Genomic DNA, 27350 nt, shown 5'->3' with positions numbered 1-27350 from the left:
GCTCTGGCCCCCGGAAGGGGTGGGGCCTTGGGCGGAAGGGGCGGGGCTGTGGGTCAGCATCCCCCAGCCAGCCCTTGGCCCGCGCTGCCCGGGGCTCCCATGTTGATTTAAAGGGCCTGGAGCCCTGGGCCCTTTTAAATCGCCGGCTCCAGGGCAGCTGCTCCCTTTGCCCCCCTACCCCCTGGCCACTGATGGGCGGGGGGGAAGGGGCAGGGACGTTAAAGTGCTGCAGGGTCCTTTGCCACAGCAGCGCTTTAACGTTGCTGCGGCTCCCTCCCCCCACCCCCCATTGGCAGCCCTGCCGGTATGGACCCTACCGGCAGGGCCCCCGACAGGGGAGGCAAAAGGGGCAGGGACATTAAAGCACTGCCGCGGCAGCACTTTAATACGGGCTGGGTATGGACCGGTGCGGGTTCTTACCAGTACGGAGTACCGGCCCGTACCGGCTCACTTTCACTCCTGATCACAATGGTGTGGTTGTGTGTCACTGCAGGGCAGAGTTAAGATTGTTTGTGTACCTTGGCTATGCATTTCTGTACCTTAGCCTCTTCGGATTTTTTTTAAGTGTAACTTTAACTCTGAATTTCCTAGGCTTGTAATGTTTGGTTTGGGAATAATTGCAACATCCCCATAATGTTTTTTGCCTTTAAATTACTAAAATATACTGTCAGCCTTAACTTCATTTTAAATTGTTTTATATGGGTTTATTAGACTGAATGTCCTTTCCCCCAAAGAGTTTACAATCTAAACAGACAGTACAGACAAAAGGTAAGAGTAAAGGGATACAGTATGCATACAAGCAGAATGATGACTGATGGAAGGCAAATTCCATGATTACTTGCAGAAATTTGTGGATGTATGGGAAGGGGTACTCACACACACACACACACACACACTTTCAACTGATAATTTTTTTTTAATTAAAAATATAATTTAAATATTTATTTGTCAGAGAGGAAAGTTTCACAGAATCATAGACGCAAATTCAGTTCTCTTATACAGTCAGTGGAACGATTCCACATTCACACCGGTGCAGCTGATAACAGATTTTGGCCCATAGAATCTGGAGACAGAATATCCCTATTCAACAGTGGTGATGGAGTGTATATACCTCACACAGATAGGCAGGGAGGGGGTTAATTGCATGCAATGAAAACCAGGCAGAAGGTCTGTCTCACACTGCTCAGCCCAAGAAAGGGTATTAATAGAAATGGGTGGTAGACTAGGGAGCTCTTGGGAAGGAAGCAGTGCACTGTCCATTTTTATGGTGAACAAAAATCACAGTGTGTTGGTTACTTCTAAAACTGAACAAGGAACTTTATTAGAATAAGGAAAACAGTATTAACTGTGTAGCTATTCTGCCTTGCCCTCTGCTTGGCTCCAGCCTTCTCCAGCTCGGCTTCTTGCACATTTAAAAATACAGTGCACATTCTCTCTCACACACATTCTCTCTCTCTCTCTCTCTCTCACCCCCACACATATCCTGCCCTGGGTAAAGTGAAGTTGTCTTTGTTTGGCAATTGATTCTCCCATGATTCTCCCAGGGGCTAATGAAAACCTCAACCCTCCTGACTCTCTCTCTCTCTTTCTCTGTTGGCCCAAGCAGAGCAGCTCTTCACAGACAGCCGTGTTGCTTTAAAGCAGCAGGATGCCTTATTTTCTTCTTAATTTTGCACTTGTTTTCCTTTTTATTTGGTGCAGGCTACTACCACCCTGGATCCTTTTTGTAAAGTCACTTACTGACAGTTCATCTCTCCATTGCAGGATTGTTCCCTGCTTGATATTTAGGGTCTGATCCAAACCCCATAGAACTCAATGGGGAGACTTTCCATTGACTTCAGTGGCTTTGGATCAGGCACTTCCAGTACTTGCAGTTTTATCCAGTCCAGCTTATATGTGCCAAGTGATGAGGCTTCCAGGACTTCCTTTGGGGGATGATTCCAGATGCTAATACATCTCTGTCAGGAAGCTTTTCCTGCTCTTCTGCCTAAGTTTCCACTTATAAAATGTCATACCATTACTCCTACTTGTTATTTACTTTATGCATTACTTACTCTTTTGAATATGCTAAATAATCCTGTTCTCTCTTTGATGTATACACCCTTCAAATATTTGTAGACTCTTATGTCTTCCCTTCCTCTTGCAGTTTCTTAGCCAAATTGGACATACTATTTAATTGTTTTCATCTCACCTTGTAAATCAACTCCTTAACCACTTTTGTTGCTCATCTCTTTACTCTCTCCCATTGCTGTTGTGTATTTCGGATAATTGTACCCAAAGGCATAAGTTTGGCTTATTTTTCCAGGTTGAGTCTTGTTTTGTTTCCAGACCATTTTTCTAGTCTTTCCAAGATCCTGTTTTCAAATTCTGTTATTTCTTTGCCCTGACTGGTAATCAGCTCCTCATAATTAACTGTCGCCTTCAAACTTGGCTCTTTAGAAGCTAAGAGTGATTAAATTTGCAACAAAACCCAATATTAAAATATTACCCTCTCCCCAAGAATAAAGTGCCATTGGAGTCGAAAGGAGTAAGAGACCGCCTCTCTGTACTATACCTAATATATGACTGGATTCCATGAAGACCCTTGGGAGCTGCAAAATGTAATATGTGAAGACAAAGCACCAAATTTAAGCTTAACTTTGTGTCTGTTCTGAGCTCCTCAATTTGTCTGTGAGTTGTGGGCAGCATTCTTACTTCCACTTTGATGTAGGAAACACCCCAACCTGACACAAGAAAGCCAAGACTGCAGCTAAATGCTACCAGACAGATTCCGATGACAACTTGTAGATGAGACTGGATCACTTCCTTCAGCAGATATACTACACCAAGGAGGCAATCCATGTTTTTTAGGGTGTCGTCAGCAGACCTGCAGGAGAAAAAGTGTTCCAGCATTAATCAGGGCCATCCCTAGCCATTTGGGTGCCCTACGCAGCCCTCCTGTGGGGTCTGGGTCTGGGAGGCAGGAGCTGTGGGGTGCCACTTTTGGGGGCCCCACAGGCCCAGAGTGGCCCGAGGGATTAGTGGGGGGCAGGGAGCAGCCCGCTCCGCTTCCCTCACCCTGGCCCAAGCCGTATCGCTCGGGGGAGGGGGCTAAGGGGAAGGGATCCCCCCCCCCCACAGGAAGCGTCCTTTCCCCAACCTCCCTGCAATCACCGGCAGTGGGAAGTGGAGCACTGCGGCTGGGAGCTGGCGGAGCAAAGTGGTCTGGGGCCGGTTTGCTCTGCTTCCCGCCACTGCCGGTGAGTGGGGGTCGCTGGGGCGGAGCAGGGGGGAAGGGTAAGAGGCAGGGCGGAGGGAGTTGGCTGGGGCGGAGCAGGGGGGAAGGGTAAGAGGTAGGGCGGAGGGAGTTGTCCGGGGCCCCACACCCCCACTAGGAATGGCCCTACCCCTTGCAGGGGGGGCCGGCCGGCCGAGGGATAGGGCTGGTCGCTGGGGCTGGTGATGCCACATATGCAGGATGCAGCTGCCTAGGGCACCATGAAATTTGGGGCAATTTGGTGCCCCAAATTCCATGGTGCCCTAAGTAGCTGCGTATGCTGTATATGCCTAAGGACGGCCCTGGCATTAATAATTGAGCTAACCATGTTACTTCCTTTCCAAGGAGGAAATAAAAAGGGTGTCAACTTGGTTACCATTTTAGACATAGTGCAACTAAAACTGCTGGCTGCAACCCATGCTACTGTCATGGTAACTGATTTTGTAATATGCAACTAACAAATTGTTTTGCCTTCAAATAATTCCACTGTGGAGAAGACATACTGAAAAGGATTCTAGAAGAAAACCAAGTAATGAGGGAGGTGACAATACTGAGGTTAGCCATGCTGTAATACAGGATCTTTTCAAAGAGTGAGGAAGAACTGAGAGTGTCTGCCAAGATTGACAGAATGTACTGGCAAATGGCTTCCTTAAAAAAAATACTGTCGTCCCTGTGGATTGTGGGACAGACTTTCAAAATAACTCTGCTCCTATATAGGCACCCAAGTTAAGTGGCTACATTTTCAAAAAAGCTCCGTAGATGGGGTGCACTTAGATGTTGAGTTCTTTCGATAGTCTGGCCCAAGGGGTATGTCTACACAGCCATTAAGTGTCTGGCCCAGGTCAGCTGACTTGAGGTTGTGGGGCTCAGGCTGGAGCACTGTATAATTGTGGTGTAGACATTTGAGCTCCACCAGGAGCCTGAGCTATGGGACCCTCCCCCGTCACGAGATCCCAGAGCCTGAGTCTGAACATTTTCACTGCCATTATACAGCCCCACAGTTCAAGCCTCGCGAGCTTGAGTCAGGTGCCTCGGGCGAGCTGCGGGTGTTTAATTGACCTATCCAATGTGCCACAATGGGAGCTGCTTTGTCCTGAGTGCTTTTGAAAATCTGGCTCTGTATATTTCTAGCACAAGTTACAGTACAAACTGAGATCCACGCTCCTGCAGTCAGGCCCGGGCAGACAGATCCTAGTCAGTGGTGCTTGGTGTGGGCTCTGGGGTCCACTGACATGGAGTTCATTGTGGGGTCAGGGCTAAAGAAGCTATCCTCCTTTATTATCACACCAGCAATAGAGAATAAAATAAAAAATCGCCCGTGCGTATCTTCACGTCAACGCCACAGAATCACACGAAAGAAGGGCAAATTGACAGGTGACCTCAAGTCTTCTATATGGACAGCGGACAGGGTTAGCACTCTGTCCTTTTTGTTCACCTTGCAGATAGACTAGGAAAATAGCTGGTAAAAGCTCTGAGATTCTTAAGAGTTTGGCTCTTTATTTCTGTGGGAGAACTCCCTTACTTCCCATCCTCAACTACTCTCCGCTTTCCCTTAGCTCACCAGCAAAGTGCATCTGTCCAGCGTTGTGGGAGTGGGCTGGAGTTTCATCACCTTGGCATGCAACCTGGTTCTATCTGAATCATATACAGAACAAAAGAAATCTGTGAATTACAGTATGGGGCCGTAATCCCATGGAGTGGTTCGGCTGTCATCAAACCATGGAAGCAAAGATCAAGTCACCAGCCCCCCATGTGATGTGTTAGCCTCACAGTTGAAAATGTGCCTGTTAATGGTATGATACATGGTTCCAATTCCCTCTTCCACTCCCTGTTCTGCTCCCATCTTCTCCTTCTGTTTCTTCCCTTCCAGGTTATTATTATACCGACTTGTCCTGTCCCTCTCACGTGTCTGTCTGGAGACTTAAATGGCAGCAATGCAGCATCTGCGTACTCTCACATTGCCACAAGAATGGCTGGGGCTGTTGGGGTCCTCTGAGGTGCCTGTGAGGGAGTAGGGTCTTCTGAAATGCCAGCTGTGGCAGCAGATGTAATCTACAGATGTGTTATGCCCCATATGGTCTGTGATTTTTGCTTTAGCTGGTACCATGTATTCCAGTGGCACCTGTGTAATGCAAGGAACTAACACATGAAGCAGGTGCAACTTGCTATCCATGTATTACCTTGAAAACAAGCTATTAGCAATATCATAAGGAAAGAGTTTTTGGGATGGTACAACTATTTAGGTTAGGGGTGTGTTTCTTTACCTTTATGGTTATACCAGTGCAACCCGTAGTGTGGACACAATTATACCAATATAAGGGAGCCATATACCAGTATGACTTATTTCCCTTTTATTCTAGCTTTATACTGATACAACTGCATCCATACTAGGATTGTGTGTACTGCTTTAATACACCAGTATAGTTAAAGGACTACAACTTTCTAGTGAAGACAAATCCTTTAAAAATTGAAAGCTAAACAGATCCCCCTTGCCTCTGGCTCAGTCAGACCAACCACCAAGAATAGACACCACTATAACACTTATTACAGAGATTAATGGGTAGCCTGATACTCCTGTAGCAGGAATAAACTTCACTGGAGAGTATTTTGGGGTTGTCCTGCTTGGTGATTTGAATTGTTCATTTTACCCTGGGATGAGTGCCAGATTCAGTCTACCAGGTGGTCTGTTTGAAATCTGAATGAACATATTTAACTAGGACCATATCTGGCAATTGGGTCTTTGTGAGTGTAGGGGTCCACCCACAGGGATCTAGCTGCAAGATATGGCCCATAGAAAGTCATTTTAATTTGAGGCCTTTGCTGCTGGCTTCCACAGTCTCTTCTCTGCTGCACTGGAGCATGGCAGTATTCCTTAAATGTGCCAGAGTTCCAATAGAATGTTTGCACGGCAAGGGTGACCACTCGGTACTTGGTCCAGGTGAGCACAGCTGGAGAAACGTTGTGCCTGATGCCAGGGCTGCCCAGAGGATTCAGGGGGCCTGGGGCAAAGCAATTTTGGGGGCCCCTTCCATAAAAAAAAGTTGCAGTACTCTAGAATAATATATTCTCATGGGGGCCGCTGCGGGGCCCTGGGCCTGAGGCAAATTGCCCCACTTGCTTCCCCCCCCCCCCCGCCCCGGCAGCCCTGCCTGACGCATACATGAGCATCTACAGCAAAGTAGTTAATCATTCAATAGAAAGCATGTCGATTTATTCTTATGAAGTTGCATCTTGTTTCAAAGTAGATTGTAAGCTCCTCAAGGCAGGGATTGTGTCTTCCTGTGGGTGCATACTGCATGTAGGACAATGAAACTCTGATCCCCACTTGCGTCCTTTGAGGGTTGAATTTGGTGCACAATGTCTAAAAACCAGAGTGATAAATGGATCACTTTTGACACATCAAAACACGCAAGTGCTCCACACTGGCTTCTTCCCCATCTTATTTTCCTTTATTTCTATCCACTATCTCCTTTCCAAATTAATCTGGAACTATTTCTTTAAATGCTTCCAGAATCCCAGGAGGGAGCTTAGTTACTTTAATGTCCTTCTCATACAGAGCATACCTGGCGGCCCTGGAGTGGATGAATAAACTCTGGTGCAGTGAGAGCAATTAGCATTTGAATTAGTGACATGAGGATAACTGGAGATTATCCAATTTAACAGCTGTTGAGTGGTGTTAAAAGGACACAGACAAGAAGTACAAGCAGAAATGTAGTTGATTTTTTTTATTTTTTAATAAAGGGAGGTGAGTTCCACACCTCTTATGATATAAATGTTCTCTCTAATGGTTTAAAAATTAAAACTGCAGTGGAGATGTCTTATTATTTAAGCCTGTTGGCTTACTATTTAAGAGTTGGAAATCCAAACATGACTGTACTGTACCCGTGTATAAGAGCCAAAAAGAGAAAGTGCCTCCAAACAGAAAGGGAAATGGACCAGTCTAGTTTCACAGTTTAGGCTGAGCCAATTGTAAACAGTAAATGAAGTAATTACCAATATATGTTCTTTATTTTCAAGCGCTTTTGCCAGGAGGCAGTTGGAGGCTGCCCACAAATAAGATCAAAACTAGAGATGGGCCTGCATGTGGCCCATCTCTGCCAAACCCAGATTATTTCAAGTGACAGGAAGGTCCTAGCACCAATGAAAGTATCCAAAGCAGCATAAAGTATCCTTACAAAAACCGCTCACTAAGCACTTGTCTAGACAAGGAGGAAAGATGTGTTTTTAAAACTTGTGAGCCAACACATATTAAAACCCTAGTGTAGACAGGGCAGGTTTAACACTTGTTAATGGGTAAGAGTTATTACTAGTATTTATTTAATAATTAAATAAATACCAGATTAGACCAGTGAGCCATCTAGTGCAGTAGCCTGTCTTATATACTATTCACTATCACATGCTTCTGAACAAGGTGCAAAGATTCACAAAGTGAACAATTATGAATTAACCAGCCCATAGAAGGACCTTCTTCTTAATCCCCACCAAGTGTGTTGGTATTACACTCTGAAACGTGAGGATTTATATCCTTTATAACAATGTCAGGCCCTATTTAATGTAATGAATAATCTTTTTTGGAATCATACTCAGCTCTTGGTATGAATGTTATCTTGTGGCAGTAAGTTCCACAGGTTAACTATTCATGATCTTAAAAAAAAGTATTTCCTTGGATCAGATTTAAATTGGTTGCCTTTTGCTTTCATGGATGCCCCCTTGTACTTGAATTGTTAGAGTGGGCAAATACAAGCACCTCACTGACATATATACCATTCTTTAGTTTGTAATCCTCTATCCTCTCCCCTCTTATGCAGATCCTTTCTAAAGAGTCTTAAGGTGAAATACTGGCTCAGTGGAAGTCAATAGGAGTTTTGTCATTGACTTCAATGGGGCAAAGATTTCACCTCTTTTCAGTCTTAGTCTTTAGTCTTTACAATCTTTCCTCAAGTCTTTCCATACCGCTTTGGTCATATATCTCTCAACCTTTTCTTCTTCTGCTATATATATCTTTTAGGATGAGGTGGTGACAAGAACTGAAGACCGTATTCAATATGAGGGCATACGTAGATTTATGATGATATTATAATATTCTCACTATTATTCCCTATCTGATAATTTTTCTATACCATATAAATAATCCTTACAGTTTAGTAAACTCAAAAAAATTAGTTTCCTATAAGGCAGTGGCAGCAACACTATTTTAAAATCATTACTTGTATCTTGACTAGTCCTTTTTTATTACCTGCATTTGGCACAGGCTGAGATGATTTTATAAATGGCGTTAACTGTGCAGTTACAAACATATGAAGTAAATGTCTGGATGGTTGGGTTATACCAAAGACTACCTTTTAAAAATAAATTTACACAATACCTCAGAACGTATGTAGTGTATGTGTAGCTACATACTGCGTGGAAAGCAGGCTGGGTCCACACTGCTGTGTACAGCTACACATGTCAGTGAAAGGCTCTGGCAGAGGAGAGGCAATGGGGGAAAGGCTCCAGTGCCTTTTCCCCACTGCCAGAGACTTTCCCTGCTGCTGGAGACTTTTCCTGTGGTAGGGAAAGACTTCAGCAGTGGGGAGGTGGCAGGACCATTACACTGCTAAAAATAGCAGCATAGATGGGGATGCACAGCTTGGGTAAGTAGAAATCCAGGTAGGTTATGTGCTTAAGTACATACCCATATCCTCCAGTGTGTATTTACTCACCTATTCATGCCTCACCTTCCTCCATGCTGTTTTTATCTGTACTAGGGGGACTGCTTGTGTGTCTACACTACACCCCATTGAAAGAAGGGTGCAGTGGAAATGCACTGAGAGTAGTCCCATTGAAGGCTGACATGTTTCCAATACTCATCTGTTGATGTGAATGAATGCAACTGTGAGGTGGTTGCTGCTCACTGTTCCCTCAGGTGGTATCTGTGTGGTGGATTAGAGGGGTGAGATATTAGGGCCTTCAGAACTGCCACCAATTTCTGGCCTGGTTGTTTGGGGGTGGTTTTGATTAATACATTATTTACTAAGGGACGTTGAAAAGATTTTTCCAACATTCTAAGTAAGTATGGCAAGATTCCCATCCTGATGTGGCTAAATCAAATTATGCATTTTATTGTCTCTGTTCCTAAACCATTGCTCTACTTTTTCCATATTAGTTTGTACATTTCTATTAACACTGAAGTGCCTCATTATAGTGCACATGGATTGTGCAATGGACCCTATTTTATTTAGACAAGATTCCCATTGCAGTAAGATAAATACACAGTAATGGGAATTTTGCCTGAGTAAAAACTCCAAGGTTCAACACTTGACATCAGGCTTTGAATTCAGAATAGAGGAGCAACCGCTCATCTGGGTCCTCTAGGAGAGGAAAGAGCAGAGACGTCTGTCCCTGCCAGCATCTGCAGAATTGCCATCACCTCATGACCACTGGGATCAAAGGCAGCTGATGGCTCAAAAGTGCCTCATCCAATGCCTGCAGCGATCAATAGAAAGACTGCTGTTGACTTTAATGGGCTTAGGATCAGGCACAAAAAGAATCAGCATGGATGTGGTCTTTTCCATCACCATGAGGCAATCAATGTGACCAATCTGTATCCCACAAAAAAGCCTAAAACCAGGCTGCCTGGGAGCCAGGGAATCTGAAGACTTCAAGTATTGCTAAAGCTGTTTTGCCACTCTCTGGCCTCTTGCTTCAGCTGTGGTGGCACCTACCTTCATGCTCATCCCTCTTCTTCTGAGCAGCAGTGCTGCCTCCTCCTACTCCTCTGCACGATCTCTTGTGGTCCCTCTTTTCCTCCTCAGTGTGATCCCTTGTGGTTTCTCCTCCTTCTCGACACAATCTCTCACGGTCCTTCCTCCTCCTCCTCAGTGCATTCTCTCATGCTCTGTCCTCCTCCCCTGTGCAATTTCTTGCTGTCTCTTCTCTTCCTCCTCAGTGTGATCCCTTGCAGTAGTTCTTTTCCTTTTTCACTTCAGCATGATCCATTATGATTCTCTGTCGTCTTTCACACAGTGTCTCACAGCTTCTCCTCCAGGGATTCTCTTCCCACCCCTCTTCCTCTTCCTGGGCAATCACTTGTTTTCTCTCTACTGCACATGGCACCGCCCTGTACTCTAGTCTCTTGTCATTTCACCCTCTCTCTGCAGTCCCTCCAGTCTTTCTCCATATCCCTGTCCTTTCAGACTCCAGTGGGTTATTGAGTGAACTTATACTGGCTTCTCCAAGCTCACCTTTCTCTGCTCATCTGTGGGGCTGCTGGGCAGTGACTAGGCAGGAGATGATAACATCCAGGTACTGTGGCATCTTCTCCTTTGGTGAAGTATGTCAGGGATGAGCAGTTAACATCACAGCATTGTTGCATCATCTCGTGTGATGAGGTATACGAGAGACAGTGGGGTCTGAATGGATTCTAATCTGCCCAGCCAGGCCTGTGTGGGATCCCAGGTCACCGTGCAGATTGTTGGCTTCAGAACAAGAAAAGCAAGAATCAAGAGATGCAGTTTGTGTAGTTTCAGAGTGGTAGCCGTGCTAGTCTGCATCAGCAAAAACAATGAGGAGTCCTTGTGGCACCTTAGAGACTAACAAATTTATTTGGGCATAAGCTTCCGTGGGCTAGAACCCGATGAAGTGGGTTCCTCGTTGTTTTTTTTTTTAGTTTGTGACAGTTGGGTTTGGCAGTCAGGACTCTGGCCTCTACTCCTGGCTCTGCAGATAACTCATTGTGCAGCTTGATGAGTCGCTTCCCTCTCCATCTTGGATTTTCCATCTGTAAAATGGAGCTAGTAATAACGTTCCCTCAGCTCCCTCTTAGTAAAGTGCTCTGCGCTCCGGGGAGGGGGCATGGTGCTGGAACATGTCAGGCTGTCAGTAACCGGCCCAGTTCTCTTGGCCTCATGTACTGATGTCCCCGCTCCTTGCTGCTCCCCACAGATGTGTGAGGGAGGAAGCGTCCTACCAGACCCCACATGGGACATGAGAGCCTCCCAGGAGCGTCACCCCCATCCTGAACCCTGATATTGACGCATTTGCACAAGTCTGGGAACAGAAATGACCCTTTGGGTGGAAAGTCCCAGCTCCTTGCAGTTACTAAAGCTCCAATCAGCCTGTTTGCAGGAGTTGGCAGCTCACCCTGGTGTTCTGGCCAAGCTCCAGCTCTGGGATTCCGTTCCACACCCTCTGCATTCTCAGTTGGGTACAGGAGTTCTCCTCATTCCCTGTCCTCTCAAACAGTTGCTGTATCCCAGGCCAGGGCTGGGGGACCGGATCCCTTTATTTCTCACACTCATCTCACAGGGGTTAAGGGTGTGTGAGAGCTAGTTAATGAACAATGATGGGGATATGTGCTTTGAAATCCTTGGCCAAGGGAGGGTTCAGGTCCCAGCTATGCTGGGAAACTCAGCAGGTTTGAACCCATTTTCCTTATCAATGAAAATCTGGGCTGGGCTCACTGAGCTGGGCCAGCTGCTGCAGAGGGGGAGGGGCTTCTTTTAAAAGGGTTCTGGCAAACAGACTTTTCAGGACCCTTTTGAGTAGACCCACGCGCCGTCCATCCGCTGCTCCAGCCACGCTGGTGAGAGCCACCGAGGAAATCAGTTGTTGAAAAGGATTCCAGAACACGGTCACTTTCCCCATGTAGATGGGGGGGGCCAGAAGTGCAAAGAATTATTTATTCCCCATTAAAATGCCGTTCCCGGCACTGACCCCATCACACTCCATGATAGACCACTGGCTGATGGGCACACTGCCTTCCACTCATGGGCAGCATTAATGCTGGGTGAACTCTGTCCCCACTGCACAGACCCTCCTAACACCTACTCCCTTCCATAAGGGGGACGTGGGGAGTGGGGAGTGGGGAGCTGGACAGGACAGCTGGGGCAAAATTGAGTTCCTCAGACACCATCTCAAGGATCTTTTATTTTTCAGTTTTTTGGGAAGGGTGGGCAGGAGTGGGCAGGTTGAAATAAGAATGGAACATTTGGTCAGCAGCAGTGACACAGAGGGCTGGGGCACCTGGACAGTGGGAAGTAGGGGTTACAGGTGCAGCTGGACTCCATCTTATCCCAGCTACCTTTGAGCACATAGTTGAGCAGGATTGATGGCAGTTTAGGCACCTAATGATATATCCAGTCCTACAATTGACATCACATGGGAGGACTGCTGCATCTGTATTTACATTGCCTTCAGCGGGGCTCCATGCAGATGTGGCGAACTGCAGGATCGGAGCCTCTGATTTTTGAAGGAATTAAAATATACATTTGTGATCATGCTGTCATCATTATGTGTGCAAACATAGTCATGCTGTTGTGAGCCTTCTTTTTAAAATGTGGCCCTAAATATATACCCACAACTCTGAACATGAAGGGCCAAATTTTCTACTGGTATAACTCCATTACAGAGAACATTTGGCCCTGTATCATTTGCATCCATAAATTACATTATTTATATCTGCAAACAGCCTTTGAGCATCCAGGTTCTGCTCTGCTGGCACAAACAGGGCCAACCAAATTGTGGGTGCAAATTTAGAAGCATTTATGAAACTGTGGCATGGAGACTATTGATTTCTTACTGCACTACTCTCAAATTTTGACAGGCATCTGAGTGAGAAGGGCTATTGAAAATGTAGCTCCTGCATCAGCAATACCAGAGCATCTCTCTGGCCAAGGGGAAAGGAATGTGGCATCTCCTGGTGGTTTAGAAAGCTTGGGTGGTTTTACACATAGGAAACTTTTAAAAATGTGTTTCCTCCCAGCGTCTGGCCTTTTGTTTTTCAGCCATGCTTGATTCTGTAGTTGGAAAGCTGAACTCCCCCAAAGTGAACTTCCTCTCCTTCTATAAGCTGACCCCTTGTGGTTGCTATAGCAACTGCAAAGAGGATAATGAACTGTGTAAACACTCAGTTCCTGGTACTGTGACTTGAGAGAGACTCTGAACTATGGCATGTGCAGAAAAGTGGCTAACAGAGAGTTGTGAAATGAAAACCCAACAACTTCTCTTCTTCCTCCCTACCTTCCCCGAGGGAAAACAAAAGCAGTAGGACGGTAACAGGCACAAACATGTCTGATATTGAAGGATTTGAGCACATTGTAGAGGGCCACAGAAATGAAATCCAGACATTTACCTTGCGGCCAGGGTTTGAGTCTGAGCTAGGGATGGAAATGTATAGTGCAAGCCACAAAATCAGATTCATGTGACATTCTCACTTATTGTTGAGCTTCCATCTGTGCTGGTGAGCAGTTTGATACTGACATGCCTGCAGCTCCTTCCATTTAATTAATTCAAGCAATTAACCAAGTGTGAAATCCATTTGTTTCTGGGTCTTTGGTTACTCACTTTGATGTCTACTCTTTTTTTTTAAAGTGTATTTTATTACTGTCTGTGTCTGAGTCTCTGAACTGGAGAACAGTCTCCTTGCTTTCCAAGTACTGACGCTGATGTCTGACTCTGGTGCAAGGTGCTCCTATTCTTCTGATTACTGTTTAGGGGTATTAGGCAACAATAGCCCGTGGAGCACGCTGAAAAAACACCGCAGGGTTGCTACCAGGAGAATGTTTCACAAGCACCGCATGGGTATTTGTACCTCAAGGCCAGTACAGAGATTCTCCTGCAATTGCAGGTACTTGTTCACCACGTATCTGGGTCTACAGATTTTGAAATGATCTGTGGAAAGTGCCTTAGGGTGTCAGTTCACCAAAGGGTGGGTACTTGATCCAATCTGATCCCCAGCAACACCAACCCCCATCACCCCCACCATTAGAATCCCACCCTACATCAGTCATTTAGCTCCCCTCATCAATCATGCTTCCTCAAAGAGGAAAAAAAATGTACCTTTCTCAGTTGCATGCAGCACTACTTTGGTCCCAGATACTCCTCCAATTTGGCTGGATTGAGCAACTATACTCTCCTTTCCCCTGTAACCCAGTTCTGATGTTCTGCCGATAAGGCAGTAATTATTTACAGTTGCAGCTATGGAATGCCCTTGTGTGATTTTGAGGTATTAAAGTCTAGCTGGCTTTATGCCATTCTTTTGCTCAGGGTTTAGTGTTGATTGATATGACTTTTGGTGTGGGTACATGGGAGAGTGATTTGATGTATTGTTGATACCAAAGAACAGCATGATTGTTGCGCAGATCACACAGAGCTTTCGTTTTCAAGAAATGTCTTTTCTATATACAGATATGGTTGCAACCTGGCTATTAAAAAAAGCAAGTTAACTTATTAGAGAGAGAAGGTGGGTGAGGTAATATCTTTTACTGAACCAACTTCTGTTGGTGAGAGAGACAAGCTTTCGAGTTACACAGAGCCCTTTTTCAGGTTTGATGTAAGAAGAGCTCAGTGTAAGCTCTAAAACTTGTCTCTTTCACCAACAGAAGTTGGTCCAGTAAAAGATATTACCTCACCTACCTATCTTGTCTCTCTCATATCCTGGGACCATGCATACAATAGTGGAAGATATAAAATCTTGGCATCTGAAATGGAAACTCCGCAACATGAAGAAAAAGGAAGCAAAACTTAACAACGATATCTACTTCCTGAGCAAATGCAAGAAACAAAACATGATCCCCAGAGGTCGCACCATCTATAACGCTCTGACCACTCCTATTACTCCCAATATGCTGAACAACTCTGCAGAAGGAGTTCAGAAAAACCACTTACTGCACCTCACGTACTCCAGAAGGGATCATTTCAGACAAGAAATTATCACATGCTCTCCGACTCACTGGAAGAAAAAAATAAAATAGCCAGACATAAAGGTTTGTAAAATACATCTCTTTTAGGAAACTATGGTGAGTAGGCATATTGAAAGTGCTTAAAGAATACATCTTTGACAGATCAATCTTGGAGAACACGAGTAGAGTACATGAGCTGCCAATAAATTTTTATATTACTATTAAAAACTTCCAGCACTACAGATCCTGGAATTATGTTACAGCATCTTTGTGTGTATGGGGATCATTGACCAAACTGATCAGAGCCTTTGATCAGACATCTGGGTTTGGTTGCAGATTCTCCAGAAGTTCTACATTTCCTTCCCTTTTCTGTCCCACTCCCACACAGTAACAAAGATACTGGCAGAGCAGAGGTTCAGAGGGAGAAGGAGGTTTCTGGAAGAGCGCTTGTCTGGAATCTTAGGCATGCTCCTATGGCCCAAAGATTCTGACTCATAGCTGAGAAAAGCAGAGGGTCTACACAGCACACTACTCTGTCTCTATGAATCACTACACCCACCAGGGAAAAAGATCCCTAAAACATCACCCTTGCCTGCTGTAAATGATGTCAAGTGGGTAATGTATTGTACAAAGTACAGTTATTCAAATGGATTTCTATTATGCATAGTACAATACCCATTCCCTATAATGTCTCAGACGTTACAGATGACAGGAACTGGGTCTGATTAAACAGGCTCGCTGAATCATTTAAACAGACAGTTGAGAGGCAGACCGTAGTACTGGAGGGATGCAGGACTACAGGGATTATTGTTGCTTCTAGATTTCCACTGGTTTGCACTCCTCTGGCTCCCTGGTTGATACAGCACTTAAAAATAAATTAGCTGAATCACTTGGTATGAGTACATGGTCTCCCCTGCCTTTGTTAAACAAGCTTCTGGGCTAGCCACTCCCAGCTCAGAAAACATTCCAGCATCAGACATTGCCGTGAGCCTTGCTGTATTAATGCGGACAATTCAGTGAAACTTATAAATGTGATAATGACATGATGCTACTCTTTTCCCTGGAATTAACGGCACATGAATAAACTGCCTGCAAATCAGACATTCTTGTGAGGGCTCAGAAAGTGTGACTTGGGCCAGAAGCATTTGTGAATACCTAGAGACAGGACGACAGGGTGGAGAAGTGAGGGGGAGGGAAGCAGGAGAACATGCAATTCAGATTTGCTATGGCAACTGGGGGAGCTCCAAGCTCTAGTAAACCACAGCTCTGGCTAAGTGAGTTTATCATTTTTCTTTGCATGAAATCATAAGGCAGTTGGGTCATGACTAGGGATGGGGCAGCCTCAAAGATTTAGAGTTCGCGTTCAGTTTGGATAAGCAGTTAAAAGCTGGGATGCTTTACAGGCTATCCAAACTTCTTAAGTGTGAATAGCTGGTCTGTAAATCTCAGGAAAACAGGCTTTCTCATGAAAGGTGTGGTAATTCTGCCTCCAGGGCCAAATTCAGAGGTGACTTGTAGACCCACTAAATTAGGCCAGGCCTATACTAGGAAATTAGGTTGGTATAACTATGTTGCTCAAGAATGTGAAAAATCCACATCTCCGATTGACGCAGTTAAATCGATTGAACCACCCGTGTAGACGTCCTCCCATTGGTGTAGGTATCATTTTCACTGAAGCGCTACAGCGGTGCAACTGCAGTAGTGCAGCTGCAGCGTTTTAAGTGTAGACGAGCCCTGAGACTCCCCAGTGCTTTGACTCCCCTCGGCCTATTTTACCCACTCTAATACTGCTTAAGGGACTCTAAGAGTTGTGGAATTGATATGCCAAAGAGCATATGCTTGGGTACAGTGAGATTACGTAGGTTTAAATTTGACTGTCAGAGTTAGTGTAGGAGAGTCTAGTTGATACCACCTGATACATCACCTCTGAATTTGGCCAAGTCTCAGCTGCAAATGATCCAAGAATGCCTTTCGTGGTGTATTTTGACACTTCAGATTTTAGTCCTGGAGTGAAACTATAAAGTATCGGGGGAGGGTACAGTTTGGTTCTAAAAATGGGTAGGATGAGGATGGTCTCCTATTCTACCCAAGCTGGTGCACCCCTCTCTCTAGTAAATGTGACACTGTGGAGGAAGAGCCTCTCTTGAGCTTCTGACGGTTGGCATTTGGACACCTTGCACTGCAAACAGCTGTGTTCTGTAAAAGCAGCAGTTCCTGTCACCATTTTCAAACACAAGTTAGCAGCACAGCTCTATGAAGGAGACATGCAGCATGGCTCATTCAGATGCTGCACACTCACAGGTGATCTTTAGACCTGCACATTTTCCAGTGGAGCTGGCAGCTGCTCGTGTTGTGCTTGACTAGCCAAAGAAGGAACTGGGTGGGTATTTATCCAGTTGAGGCAGTTTCGAGCAGCTGAGGCAAGAAGGAAAATTACCAGCTCTGACATCTGTTGCTCCCTACATGGAGGTGCACGGAGATGACCCAGAACTGTTACACCCTTTGGCAGCCCCATCCCCTTGTTGTAGGTAGCAGCAGCAGATCCCATTTTTGGCATACCAGGAAATCCTGGTTCTTGCTGTCAAGTGATTATGGCAGAGTTACGTAACCTTTACTTGCCATCTGTAATACTTGTACAAAAAAGTTTACTCTCAATATAATGGAGCAGCATATAATAGTTCCCTTTACATGCTGTAGTGAAACCTAGTGTAAGAGGCCAGCAAAAATTAGTTTGCCTAGTAGATGTGGCATTTAACTGAAGGTTAAACATGTTGCAATGGAAATCTAGGGTGCTCTTTAAAAGTGGTTGGTTAATAGCAGGGAATGTCTCTTGGAGGTGGTCCTTATTGCAGGTTTCATTGTATTTGGGTATCTGTGTTAGTTATTAATAACTATTATTTATATCACACTGTAGCTCTTTGTCCTCTCAGAGTACTTGAGAAGCCAATTCTTTGTTTAGCTCTCACGAGTGTAGGTCTCCTGCTCTCTGAGAAGCAGTGAGGACCCATGGTTCAGTGGCCTGCAGTGTTTGTCAGTAGTTTGTGAGGGCAGGATTCTATTTATCTTTTTCCGAGAACATTTGTCCCAGTCGAGCTTGCCAAAAAGAATGCAATGCAGTGTAGCAGCCATCCAGAGTGATGGTAAATATTTGTTCCTTGTGCAAATGGTTCTTGTATCACATGTTGTTCTGTTGATGTACTTTTTCTGAAATGGAAAGGATTTGGGTTGAAGTCTGCTGTGTTCTACAATGTCTTGTCTTAATGTCATTCACCAGGGTATGATGCTTGAGAGAGGTTGTTTATTTGGGAGGAGTGGGAAGAATACAAATACCACCATGTCGAACGTGTTTAATGAATTAACACCACTAACTCCCCTTCCTTGCCCTACCTCCGATTCCGAGTAGTTTGAACTACAAGCAAATTTTGCAAATTCTCTCTCTTGGGAAATCCCCATCACCCACTTTAATTCTGTGCTTTAGTCATTGTTTTTATTGCCACAACCTTGAGAGAAAGGACTTTGGCTGTACTGATTTCCATCTCCTGATGTGTACCAGTGGACTTCACTACTGTGCCTTTTTCAAACCTCGCCCTTCCCCCCGCCCCATGTTTAAATCTCATACTGTTTTTTGCTGTGGTTACATCTGCTGACTTCTCTGCACCACTAAATCAGCTCGGCCACTGGGAGGACTAGAAGCATCTGTGGTTCCTGTGGATCAGCTGGCAAGACGCAAAATCTCTGCCAGGATCCAGGCAGCATACAGTTTGGGAGATGAGGGGACACCAGAGGCATCAAAGAAGTTTTAAAATTATTACAGACTTCTAAAGATAGGGATGTTGATGGTGATGAGGGGAGACAGATGAGGAAGGGACATTGGAATGCAAAGGCAGACCAAAGAAAAGGAGGAAGGGAATGGGAAGAGGAGGTGTGAGAGAATAGCAGGGATGGAGAGCACCAGGGCAAGTGATGAAAGCAAATGAGAGAATACTCAGGAGAGAAAAGGATGAGATAAATAGGAACATTAAAAGATGAGGGGGATGAAGGGCCTGGCTCACAGGAAAGCTGGTGAGAAACTAGACTCTTTTTTCTGGCCCCAGTTTAAAAAACTAGGGAATTTTTTAAGGGTTGTGAATTGCTCAAATGCTTGTGCTCTGACTACTTCCTTTGTTCTCCTCTGTCTGAAGCAGGGGAACAGATCAAAGAAAGGCTGAGCTTTGTCTCTTCCCCATGGGCTTCTCTATTCTGTGCTCCCTCCTCTTTGTGGTTCTGCTGAGGAGAGAAGGGAGGGACAGAGGGACCATAAACTCTCCCTCTTCCTTCTCTGGGAGACAGAACAAGGGTTTTACACTGACTAGACTGGTTCAGTGACTCACCAATGATGCAACAATGTCACCTGACAGTTATGACAAGCATTGGCTTTAAACAAAGGTTGGCATGAAACACAGGCTCACTATGTGAGGAGAGTGAAACAAGCCGTGAAACAAATAATTTTATACCAGCGTAGCGATATGTCTTGAACAAACATTTTGTAGTTTAAAAAAATAGCTGGAAGGGAACATTTTGAATGAGGACATGAAAAATGAGGCCATTTCAGGCATAAGTTCTCTGGGCACTGGGACATATGGGAAGCCCAACTCTCCTGGTGTACGGTCTCTTTACCACAGTCATACAATGTGCTGACACCAGTGGCTACTGTTAAATGGAAACAGGGTGCTCCTTTCCTCACTCATCTTTCCCCCTTTTCCATTCTCTATTTCCTCCTTGTATTTCCGATCTACCATAGGGTTTTATACTGTCACCCATCACCACAGTAATTTCGTTCCCAAACTTCCCCTCACCTATTTACTCTTAAACAGCTTCAGAGAGATTTTAAAATGATCTCCCTATCCCCTCTCCTCTCTTGCTATAGCTTTTTCTTCAGAAGTGCACCTGGCACACCTATTTTCTTTGGCACAATGCTGATGAAGTGTTATTTGTAGCCCAGTAGATTTATAAATATAAGAGCGAGAGTCAGGTTGACATGAATGGAGGACTGTCGAGCAGTATTTCCAGCTGTGCACTACTCTTGTGTTAAGTATGAGAGAAGCAGTGATTAAGATTCATGCCAGTGCCTTCAGAGAAAAATGATCTTGCATGCTTGGAAATATCAGATGAATCCAACTCTCTGCAGTTGCTAAAATGGAAAAAAGTAAACAAAGAACAAGAATTAGAGTAGGGAGTGGTGTTTTTAACTGGCATAGTCAAGAAGGATGCTTTGCCGTCAAAGATAGAAAATGGGGCTGGAAAAGATGCCTTGGGTCTTCTATTCTGTCCCCTGGCATGAAGCGGGATTGCCCTTTGCACAAGCTTTTCAAGTTTTAAATCATCTATTCTTAAACATATAGTGCCTCAATCTCCTCCCTCAGAGGATAATTTAATTGGCTATGGGCCCAAGCTGTTACGATTTGTTTCTAATGTTCAGTGTATTCTTCCTTTATTTTGGCTCAGTCCTGTAATGTGTTCAGCACCTCTGCTGAGGACCTTCAACTCCCAGGGGCGTCAATAGGAGCTGAGAGTATTCAACAGTTCTCCACTGATACTCAGCATATTGCGGTCATTTCAAGTTGTTAGCCCTTGTCAGGCTATTCTCAGCCACTGAAAATTCTACCCCGGGGCAGTTCTGTGTTTTTTGCTGCCCCAAGCATGGCAGTCAGGTGGCCTTCGGCGGCATGCCTGCGGGCGCTCCATGGTCACGCGGCTTTGGCGGCATTTCTGCGGGTGATCTGCCAGTCCCGCAGCTTCGGTGTACCCACCGCCGAATTGCCGCCGAAACCGCGGGACCAGCGGACCTCCCGCAGGCACGCTGCTGAAGGCCACCTGACTGCCGCCCTCACAGCGACCGGCAGGCCGCCCCCCGCGGCTTGCTGCCCCAGGCACGCGCTTGCTGCACTGCTGCCTGGAGCTGCCTCTGATTCTACCCAGGGGAAAAAAGCCATGAATTTGTCATCTCAGTGGCAACTTGCATTTATATTCATAGATTTATAGATTTTGAAGGCCAGACAATCTATTCTGACCTCTTGACCGTAGATTTTCACTCTATAATTACTACAGTGGAGGGACTTATTCTTTTGTACTATGTAAGAGAACACTATCAAGCCCAAGCACTTGTGATTGAACAAGAGCATATCTTTTAGAAAGCCATTCATACTTGATTTAAAGACTCCAAGTGATGATGAATTTGCTAGTTCCTGATTAAATGGTTAGTTATTCTTATGGTTTAGTTGTCTGATTTTTGGTTTGAATTTTTTTTTTTTAACTGTACCTTCCAGTCATTAGATCTTATTTTGCCTTTGTCTGTTACATGAAAGAGTTCCACTACTATCGGATATCTTCTCCCTGTGTAAGTACTTATTCACTGTGATAAAGTTGCCTAAATCCAAAGGTACCAGGAAGCTGTACAGAGCATTCCAAATTAAAAGAAATGTGCTAACTTATTATCTACGAGCTGCTTATCTGAAGGCTGGAGAGATCTGTATTTCTCTTTCACCAGTTTGGGGAGAAATGAAGTGAGGAGCATGGGAGGTGGGAGTGTGATGGATATTGTAGGGGCCTAACCTCTCATTGGTGCTTTTCAATAGTTTTGGAGAATAAACTTTACAAGTTAGGGGAATTCACTTTGAAGATCTTGTCTAAAAGATTGCAACCCACTCCTGTCATGTTGTAGCATCAATAAGAATACACATCGTCTGCTCAAGGGATTTGAACGTGAGAGGAGAGAGTGATAACTGGCCAGCCTAAGGAAACAAACAAAGCCACAGATCTGTATTTGAGCATTATGGCCATTTTACTGGGTTTTTCAGAAATATCGGTTGATTTTAAAACAGTGATACAAAATTATTATTATATATCAAATTGTGAATAAACAACAAAACCCAATTTGCAAAACCATCCAGGACTGCTAAACCACCTCTTTCCCTGCCCCTAAACATAATGTCTCTCTAACAGTCCTATGTGCCAATCATATGTATATCTGTGTTTCCTTTGGATAACAGAGAGATTCTTTCCCATATTTCAGTTTTGTCTTCAATCTGATGAAGAAGATGTTCATATGGAAACAAATTCTGCCATATCAATATACCCGTCTTTTATATGTGGGAAACAAGAACTTGACCACCTTCAACAGATAAGCCTCAGAGCCCCTAGTCTTCTGAGTTTCTTTTCCTAATTCTGCTGCATGGCAATGTATCACTCTGCCATGAGGAAAACTTGAGTGGCTTTCAGGTTTTCTACTGGGTCACAGTTCACTTTGAATAGACTTGGCCTGAACTAAAAATGATACATCCGGAAACCCCTGAGCTTTGGGGAAATTGAAATCCAAATGGAGATCCAAACTTTGGCTTGGATTCTAGTGTAGTGGTCGTGTTGGGGGGCAGGGCCAGAGCACAACTGTGTGCCACCAGCCCAAGCTGGTTTACGGTCTCCTGGGGACCATTATCAACTGGGTTAAGTTACAGAAGTTCCTAAGCTGTTCTAACCTATGCTGGGGTGAAGGCTGGTGCAGATATGCTATAAGAACCAGGGAGCCATAACTGGCTGCCTTATGGGCCCCCTCCTCTCCTGCACAGAGCAGACCTCAGAAGGGAATCTGGGCCACAAATCTTAGGCTGCAAGACAAGTTTCTGAAATGAGGAAAGCATGACATGTTGCTTCATAGAATCCCATCCCGTTGTGGCAACATTAAACATAAATCAAAGGTAAGGAGGGGTGGACCTCACCCACTCTGTATTTATTAGTTTGCTTTTCTAATGCTACACCAAGTGTGGCTACCCCCCAGGGAGTTCCACAGTGTGGTCTGCAGCTGTCCTCATCTGTGTTATGGAGATGCAGTCCATGCAGACTACAGGTCACAGAATGTAAATACAGCTAGGCCATTCAGCTCAAGATGAAGCATTGCACTCTGGGACCTTTGCAGACCACACCTCCACAAGGTTGCGATACATTCTATTTTATGGAAATTAAAGGAAGGGCTTGGTCTTCTTCCTGGCAAGTTGCCAATGCAGCTGTTGGTTGGACAAAGTCTGGATTCCCCTCCGTTCTAGTTATGATGGAAGTATTATTTTTTTCCAGTGCAGCATACTCTCACAGTGATGATCTAGAAAGAGCTTGGTTCCTGGCAGGGTGCTGGCACAAGTAGTTCATTTTGTCAGGGACCAGAACACTGGCAAGTTTTAAGGTTGTGTCATATGGGAACAGTGGTGGAGAAAAGAAAAGTGAAACCAGATGTTTGTTTCTTACAGTTGCTTCATATTCATGTACAAGGGGGGGAAAAAAGTCCATAAAAATGTCATAACTCTTGATCCCTGAGACTCAGAGTTATACTCTGTGAAACCTTGTGCTATACACCCCCACCTCTCTTTCTGCTGCTATAGGTTCTGAAGGGACAGGACTGTTTGACACTTGGGGCATTTGCACGTGTGTGTGTGTGTGTGTGCATGGAACTTGGAGGAAAAAATACTTTGAGAGTTAAAGCTGACATGCTTGGTTTTTTTTATCAGATCTGCTGCATGTAGAATTTCTCCAGGGATGTATCCATGGAGAGTGCTGAGGGTGATTAGCATGTTTGGAAATTTGGTCTGAAAGGGCCTTAGGTCAGATGTAGTGAGTGACACAAGAGTAGAGTTGCCAGGAAAATTCTCTTTTCACTGCACAGCAGAGAGCCTGCACGTTATATTCTGAATTCAGAAACCAAAATAACTTTGACGAATGTGAGACAACAGATGGTGTGTGTGTGTGTGTAAGTGTGTGCACATATATCAAGCCAAACAGAGGTTTAAACAGAAAATGTCTAAGCACAGGAAAACTTTTTCTGTAATGCACAAGAACTACTATGTGATTCACTACAGAAAGTTGTCTTTCTTGGTCTTGCCTATCTTGCTCAGAAATAGGTCCTCTGTCCTCTTGTAAACAAATAATGTTGTGAATCAGATGAGATACACAGGGAGGGCAGTCCAAAATCTGATCAGAATTGTATCAGCTCTCTGGTTGGCTTCTGTAATGGGTCTGAGCCACCAAGTTTGGTCCTGGATCTGAATTTTCTTCCAAGAGAAACCAGATCCATCTCCCTAGCTGTAATATGTCTGTGTTTTGACTTCTGATGTGTAAGCCTTTTAGGGTAAGCATGTTAGTAGAGAGTGCAGTGTATAGTTACACTACTACTACTATGAATCAGTACTTAGAATGAGTACAAAATGAGTTAAGAAGGACATTGGGCTGGGGTTCAGGAGACTGGGGTGCTATTCCTGGCTCAGCCATAGACTTCCTGTCATTTAGTCTCTCTCTGCCTCAGTTACCCATTTAGGAAATGAGTATGATACCTCCCAATGTCACAGCGGTGTCATGAAGATAAAATCCATTAATGGTTCTGAGGTGCTCAGTTATTATAGTGATGAGGGCCATATAACTACCTAGTTAGACTTGGTATTGAAAGATAATTTTTACATACATCCTAAATTGTTAATATCACTGGAAATGGGCTATAACTCACACAGAATGTTTAAAATGTTCAGTGAGATTTGGCGAAGGAGGGTGGAAGGTGGAATTCTAGACAATACTAGGGACTCAAGGAGAGAGTCATGGTCTAGTAGAACTGGGTGTTTGTTTTATATTGGTGCTCCTGCATCTGTCTCTACTCCAGGAGAGTAGTTTGAAGCCATTAGTAAAGAATGGCCATTACACTTTTATTAGTTTTCCTCCTGGGGTTTTTGTTAAAGAGTCTTTTCCTCTCCTCTCCCCTATTGGTTTTGTTTTACGACTGCGCAGTAGAACTCCTCCAGGATTCAAAAATATTCATGCTGCAATGCAAGTGTTGGGGGATGAGAGAGTTTGCTGTGGCAACCTGATTAGCTGGGGTGAAACGGTGGTGGGAAAGAGAGCGAGAGAGCACAATGTTCTTTTCTTTTTATGGAAAGTGATATATTACTGTAGACCACAGTAATCCAAGGTCTGCTCTTTGCTACTTAGTGATTTGCAGACAGCCCCCATTTGTGCTGTACTGACCATGTGTGCAGCTGTGGTGGACAGAGGGGTGTCAATTAATCTTGATTTGTGCTACGGGATTACATTATATATTATACATCATATTGAGTTTCAATGTATGTAGATGAACATGTGTGGGGAAAGTACAGAAATGTACTATTGCATACAATGCACTATCTCTTATTGAAACTTAAACTGTTGTGTTATAATTGCATAAACAAAGCCCCTTTCTTCTTGAGCCCTGGTCCAGGTTGATAAAGTTGTAATAATTATCACTTTATACAAAAATTTTCCTGTGCAAAGTACTTTGCAAGTACAGTATTAACCAATCCATTCTCACAACTGTATTATACCCATTTTAGAGGTGGGTAAAATTAGGTTGTCTTTAATTATTTGTATTTATTATTTTTATTATTGTTTATATTATAGCTGAAAATGTGTTGGGTGCTGTACAAACCCAGAGATAGGCAAAGTCGCTTCCCCAAAGAGCTTACAATCTGTATAGACAAGACAGACCAACAATGGAGAAACAGATGAGCAAAATGTTGGAGGTGAAGGTAGGTACACATCTTGTTTAGTTTGATTTTTTTTTTTTACTTCTTCCATCTACCCTTGATCAATATTGTCAATTTCAAAGTTTCAAAATACATGTATGACATCATTGTCTCCATGTTGGGTACTGGCAGTGGACAGAGAATGATCTGCTCCCTACCCAACTCAAACAACAACATGGGAAATTAAATGCAAAAGCAATTCTCAAATAGTGAGGCAAGCCAGCAAAATGAAGAGAGTCACAGCTTAAAGAGGGAACATTCACGCTACGGTACGACTACACAGGGGAAAGGGCAGTTAGCAGGTTTTAAAAATCCTACCAGAGACAGGGCAAGATGTGGTTTTAACACGTTAGCTGGTCAAAGTGAACCCTGGAGAGGAGCCTAAAGCTCACCTTACTCAGCTAACAGCAGATCGAGGAACTGCCAGCAGATCGAGGAACGTGATCGTTCCCCTTTATTCGACATTGGTGAGGCCTCATCTGGAATACTGTGTCCAGTTTTGGGCCCCACACTACAAGAAGGATGTGGAAAAATTGGAAAAATTGGAAAGAGTCCAGCGGAGGGCAACAAAAATGATTAGGGGTCTGGAGCACATGACTTATGAGGAGAGGCTGAGAGAACTGGGATTGTTTAGTCTCCAGAAGAGAAGAATGAGGGGGGATTTGATAGCAGTTGATCGGGAGGTGCAGGGAGGGAGGGGGAGGTGCTGATCGGAGGGGCTGCCAGTGGGTTGGAGGCGCTGGGAGCAGGGGCGGGAGGAGCTAATGGGCGGCTGCTGATGTATTACTGTGGCTCTTTGGCACTGTACATTGGTAAATTTTGGCTCCTTCTCAGGCTCAGGTTGGCCACCCCTGCCTATGGAGTAGGAAGTTGGGGGAATGTGGAGGATCTTCCCTCAGCCGGGGTTACTTGTGGGAGACTAAAGACCTGTTCCTGCCCCTGTCAGTTCGGGGAAAATATTCAAACTTAAGTGCCTAAAGTTCATCTCCATCTGTATTCAAGCACCTAAGTGGTCTGATTTTTCCAGAGGAGCTGAGCACCCATAATTCCCAGTGACTTCTATCCCAGCCCTTTCCATTTCCCAGATCTCAGTGCAGGGCCTAAAGAGTAGGGGCCGTTTCTACCTCCTCAAGCCTGGGAGTAGTCAGGGACAGTGGAGGGCTAGTTAATCTTCCTTGTTAGCAATGGACCATCTTCACCACAGACTTAGTGGGGCAAGGGGTTGTAGCAGCACATTTTTCTTCTCCCATCCCCAGGTTTCCGATCAGCACCGGTTCTGTTCCTCCTCTTCACCCGCTCTCTGTGCTTCCCTCCCAGCTCTCCTGTTGAGCTGCACTGGGCAGAGGAGCAGAGATAGGGGAGGACAATGACAAGTCATAGCTGCTGCTGAGCAACTGTGAGAGTGGGCCCTAGTGGCCCGTGGCTGACCTGGTTGGGTGTGGATGGAAGGACACTCTACTTCCTTTCAGAAGGTCATGGTGCTGCTGCTTCAGTGTGTGCTCACTGGGAGCCACCTTTTGCAAATGCACCAAACCTCTGGAATAGAGAAAATCAATGGAAAATCTAGTCTGAGGCAATATTAGATTTGAAATATTAAACTAATCATTATGACTTAGCATTTTAACACGGCCAGAAAAGCTCTAGGTGTCTCCCCGTACAGATAGAAGACAAGGACCCTGATTCTGGGGTTCCCTGAATCCTCTGTACACCAATTCTGCTGGCATGTACCACCTGTAAAGCTGGTGCATGTCCCCCTCAGGTAATATCCTGGCAAAAGGAAGAGTCTATAGTAGTACAGTAGAATCTGATGGAACAGCCCTATGTCACCCACCCTTGCATCCCCAATGTAGGAGCATGTTTGGTTGGGGT

General features: G+C 44.7%; 1 long non-coding RNA gene across 3 annotated transcripts; it reads right to left on the bottom strand.

Annotated features, from left to right (window-relative positions):
* Nucleotides 1-222: 222 nt before the first annotated feature.
* LOC117873181 lies at nt 223-14176 on the bottom strand. Of its 3 annotated transcripts, none has more exons than XR_004644652.1 (4): nt 14075-14176; nt 9961-11015; nt 4818-9168; nt 223-2866 (listed from the first exon to the last, which is right to left on the bottom strand). It is a non-coding gene; the product is annotated as an uncharacterized LOC117873181 (long non-coding RNA). The 3 variants fall into 3 exon arrangements; XR_004644651.1 differs by having other exon boundaries at nt 9961-10713; XR_004644653.1 differs by lacking the exon at nt 9961-11015 and having other exon boundaries at nt 4818-4891.
* Nucleotides 14177-27350: the final 13174 nt, after the last annotated feature.

The sequence above is a fragment of the Trachemys scripta genome, chromosome 2 (genome assembly GCF_013100865.1).
Source record: "Trachemys scripta elegans isolate TJP31775 chromosome 2, CAS_Tse_1.0, whole genome shotgun sequence".
NCBI lineage: Eukaryota > Metazoa > Chordata > Testudines > Emydidae > Trachemys > Trachemys scripta.
This window is presented reverse-complemented; position numbering and strand designations above follow the sequence as displayed.